Raw genomic sequence first — 5019 nt, 5'->3', positions numbered from 1 at the left:
TGAAAAGTTGCCTGGAACATCCATCCTTTTCTAAACTGCTTATCCTGTACATTGTGATGAGGGGAGCCAGAGCCTAAAACCAGCAAGCAACCAGGCACAAGGTGGGATACACCATGGATGAGACACCAGTCCATCACAGGGCAGACACAGACATAAACACACACTCACACCAGGGCCAATTTTCCCAGAAGACAATTCACCTACCTGTATGTCTTTAGAACATCGCTTCTGGCCTATGGATCAGATCAAGTGTAGTTCCTGTTCTTATCAGTTTCATATCTGATAGGCCTCCTGTGAGGGGGGCATGTATTGAATGTCTTTAGAACATGGGAGGAAACGGGAGCACCAAGACGAAACCCATATAAAGCTAGGAAAACATACAAACTCCACACAGATAGCACCTCAGGTCAGGAGTTGAAGCCAGGGCTACAGCAATGCTAACCACTGTGCCAGTGTGCCTCCCTGCATGGAACATGAGTATCTCAATAGAAACATCTTTATGCAAAACAAACCGTATGAAGAGAGAAAGAAATGCAATCCAGTAAGTATGCTACCCTTACAAAATAAGTAATACTAAAGTATGAGCATCTAGAAACAAAATGGATAGATGCTCAATCAATAACTTGGAGATTACATTCCCAAACAAGTTTAACTTAACTTGTTTCTCTTGATTCATTATTGTGATGCACTAGCAATTAAAGATGCCGGTGGAATATATCAGTTTTGGATCCCTTTGGAGAAAACAAGTTTGTAACTTATTCAAAAACAATACAAAAGGATATTATCACAGTCTGTCACAAATACATGGGATACCTACTGGTATTTAACATGGAGGGTTTATGCCTAAGAAAATGTAGACCTGAAGACCTAAGCATTTTTCTGTATTTGCGCAAAGACTACAAATAAAGAAAGCAGGGACAGAGTGTACTAGAAAACAACATCTAGCCAAGCCACTTAATTTCTCATCTACTTGACACCTGTTAGAGAGAAAATTAAGACATTCCATATTTCAAAACGCACTTTCGTCATCTCGGAAAACAGTAACACAGGAACATGTGAAGGATTAGCTGCTTGACCAGTCAACTGAGTACCATCATGTTGAAAATCCTACATTTCTGTATTTATCATTCAGTATTTAGTGTAAAGCATGAGTATAGTACCAGATCTGCTTTTGAATTAAGCTGTTATTGAAAATTGAAGGGATGATGGGGTGATTATACTCAAATCAAGGAATCAAAAATCCTGAAACTGCACAATGCCTTTTCTCCCATTGGGTCCTTTGTTGGCTCAATTGCTGATTAGACTATTCCCCTAAATGAGGATACCTTCCTGATTTCTTAAGGCCATTAGTTTGTTTGTCATATTCTTTTGGTCTAATGACAGCATAAAAATTGAAATCTCAGTCCTGATCAGTATGTAAATTAGCTGTTTGTGGTCTAATACACAACAATGACCTTGTGCTTTTATGTTACAAGTTTAGAAAATTTTCTAAACTATATACTATATATACTATTCATGACAAAGCCAATACAGTACTGCAGGAAAATTATATTGTGAGACACCCACAGAAGATGCAGCATGTCGGTTCTACACAATAACTTATCTATAAATATGTAGGCTTCATAGGTTTTAAAAAATACAAGACCATTTTTTTTCTTTTAAAAATATAGGGCTCTTTATGCAAAACACATTGGAATTTAAATCCCTCTTGCTTTCTTATTATATTGGGCCCAAAATGTTATTTTGAGGGATCTCATCTCTCTGCTCTTCTTGTCTCGGAAAGTGAGAAAAACAATTTGCAACAATGGTAAAAGATTATTCACAGCAAGATTATTGTGAACTTCTGAATTAAATTGTTTCTCACTGGAAACTCAGTCAAAATTCCTTGGGGGAAGCAAAAAATGTATCCAGTTTCACTAATGGGTTTCCACAAACAGTTCATGAACTCACCTACAGGAACACCTGACTACCCTGAAGAAATGTATAAAATAAATAGCTGGACTAGGTTACACTTCCAAATTTGGCAATTAAAGATTTACAACGAACGTACTGTACCAAGCAAAAAATATGTCTTTTTCTACTTTAAAATGCAGTTTTGGATACAGAACCATTTAATCAAAATATACACTAGTGTAATTTCCATTTTCTTTGGCTCAGAAATATTTTTTCTTTGTTTAAAAATAAGTATATGCTTATACTTGACTGGTTTTAACAATATTCTATCAGACCCTTTCACAGCCACATTGCTGTTGTCCATATGATCCACACTCCCTTACAGAGCAGATGACGTTTAGTGGAAATTTAGTCACCCATGTATAATCCAATGGAAATCAGTTTTTTGGTACACAGTTAATTGTGCCAGTTGTGGTAAAGGACTCCATGAATCACAATTGTAGTAGGCATTCTGGAGAGATTCTCTTCTCCAACCCGGACTTGTTCTTGTTAAGTGGAATTCCGCTTTAAATAATATAACACAAATAAACTCTACACATCTGCATTTGGGACCATCCTTCCTCCTAAGTAAAGTGTATTGTTTATAATAGTCTTTTTTCAAGTCTTATTCTTGGATTTCATGTTTAAAAAATGTATTTAGCCACATTTATGAGAATTGGCTCTGAAGTGTAAATATTGTGAATATTTGAGTGGATGGGAAATGATAGGAATATACACAAAACAGAAACAGCCTACAAGGCATGAAGACTGATATCTCTGCATCTGGGAGTTGCAGCGTCCAAGTTATGTCTTACGCTTCCCTTCAGAATTTCATTAGTTTGTAGCAGAAAAAAAATAGTTACACAACATAATTAATGTTATTTATTAAAGCAAATCTCAACCAGCAGCTTAAATTACAGTGTTGGGCTTGGGAGGTCTTGGAAATTGCAAAGAACGAATTGTGGTTCGTTTGCATCTTGTTCTCTTCTCCAATCATCCCAAACCACAGCTGTCTCCGTCCATCCATTTGCCTTTTTGATTTTGGTAAGGCTTCAAGGAGAACAGCAGGCTCATGAAGTTAGGTTTCCATAACATCGATACAATGTACAAAAGGCAAATGTGGTGTTGCTTGATCTATTGAATAAGAAGAAGTGAGTGGTCCAGTGGTAAGATTTCCAAATAAAGGCTGAGGTGATGGAAAAATGCTGGATGGAATCTTCTCTATAGTGCAGCACAAAAAGTAGAGTCCTCAACTTGCTAGTTGTTATTTCTGATGGAACGGCTCATTCTAGCTGATCGTTTTATAATGAAGAGACACTTGGGAATGGCATTGTAACAGATACACCCACAATGAGAGTTTTTTATTTCCCTCTGCAAAGGTCCAGTTGGTCACATTTCAGACAATACACCTGAAGGCAGGCAGATCTGAAACTGGTACAGTGTTGATATCAATGATAAATCTCATTTGACCTCTTAGGAGCTGGAATGAAATTTACACATATGCTCCAAACAGAAAACTGAAATCAATTACCCTGTGATTAAGAACTCGGTTGAAGCCAAAACCAGAAGACACAGTGTTCCTCAGGGACCAGGACTGGGAACCACTGTCTTAGAACAGCTGTGATTGAAGACAAATGGCCACACAATATAATTGTGGGATTTTCTATTGAGTAGGTTACAAACACTCTGTCTCGAGAAAAAAGGGACAGAAGTAAATGGATATCCAATCTCGGTAAAGTGTGATTGCTTAATGATTATTCTGGTATGGTGCAAAGTGCTGGCAAAAATTAATATAGTGAAGGTTTTGAAGTTCTTTGTCAGACACAAATCAGCAAAACACTTACACATTCTCTGGGTGAGACCAGGACTGCTATCTTTTTCTATCGTAGAAAGGTATCTAGGTTTACTAGAAAGCTTTAATAGAAATCACTTCACGATAGCAGACAGTTGCACAGTGAAGTTTATTTGCAGTGATTGAATAGGCATTGATAGAAGAGAGCTGCCATTCAAACAACCCGTGAAAACATCAAGGAAAATGCACTTCTTAGGATGCCCTCTTATGGATTCTTTGACAATAAAGAATTATATTTTAGATCTCATTCATAAGTTAAGTGTTTATACTGTATGACGCATTAGACCTGCGCTGTACAGTACTGTATTAATGACACTTATACATTTACAATGCTATGTGTGACTTCAGAAAAGACAACTCATTTTTTCAAATGGGGTGTCACTTTTTAGTATGGTTAACTGACTTCAATCCATAAAGGATCATTATGTGTCAGATGGACCCAAACTCTAACATCCCCCAGACTTCAACATTTCTTGCAGAATTAATCTACTAAAACAAATTCAGGTCCCAGTGATGTTTTGACAAGATATGGCCCTTAAAGAAGGGTGACAGATTATGCTGCCAAGCTTTGATCACTCGAAAGCTCAGTTTTTTTCTTAAAATAAATGTATGTGGAGTGGGAGAGCGAGCATGTTCCTTTAGACATAGTTCACACAATTCACTGGGTTTTATCAAGAACAAATAGCATTTTTGCAACGTAGCAAGAAACGTTCAAACGTCTCTCTGACAGTATCCTCCTCCCCCCCATATTTAATTAATTTGCAGAATTTCAAGTGCCAAAAAAGTCTGATACCACCCAGCCAGGGTTCGCTTAAAACCGAGATTTAATTTTCAGGTTGGGTTCCATCATAAGCAACTGAAAGTGCAAGTTGACTTTGTTCTATTTATTATTGTAGCTCGTGTGGAAGATGCAGTAGTAACCTCTGTACACCGTTTCAAGTGGACGGAATAATAAATTTGCAGCTATAACAAATGGTTTGTTTCAACTGGGTATTATTTTGTCATCACATTCGGCGTAGTTATATTTGGGTGCAACTGTGATTGATAACTTTGGGCGAATTGTTTGCAAGAACGGTGAACGTGCCAAAGCAAACAAACGAAGGGGACGTGTGGTGAAAGTCAGCAACATAATTCTGGAATGGATCTTGGTTTGGGGAGTTCATGTCGAGGTGAGACAGCTAGATGTAGAACAAATAAAAACACAACGAGCACTTCATCTAAATAAATTATAGAAA

At 37.3% G+C, this 5019-nt stretch overlaps 1 pseudogene; it reads left to right on the top strand.

Moving 5' to 3' along the window:
• Positions 1-221: 221 nt before the first annotated feature.
• On the top strand, positions 222-362 carry LOC148837915 (U2 spliceosomal RNA; annotated as a pseudogene).
• Positions 363-5019: the final 4657 nt, after the last annotated feature.

Source organism: Atractosteus spatula, chromosome 3 (assembly GCF_055471065.1).
Source record: "Atractosteus spatula isolate fAtrSpa1 chromosome 3, fAtrSpa1.hap1, whole genome shotgun sequence".
NCBI classification, from domain to species: domain Eukaryota; kingdom Metazoa; phylum Chordata; class Actinopteri; order Semionotiformes; family Lepisosteidae; genus Atractosteus; species Atractosteus spatula.
The sequence above is the reverse complement of the archived record's forward strand: the minus strand, read 5'-3'. Positions and strand labels throughout refer to the sequence as shown.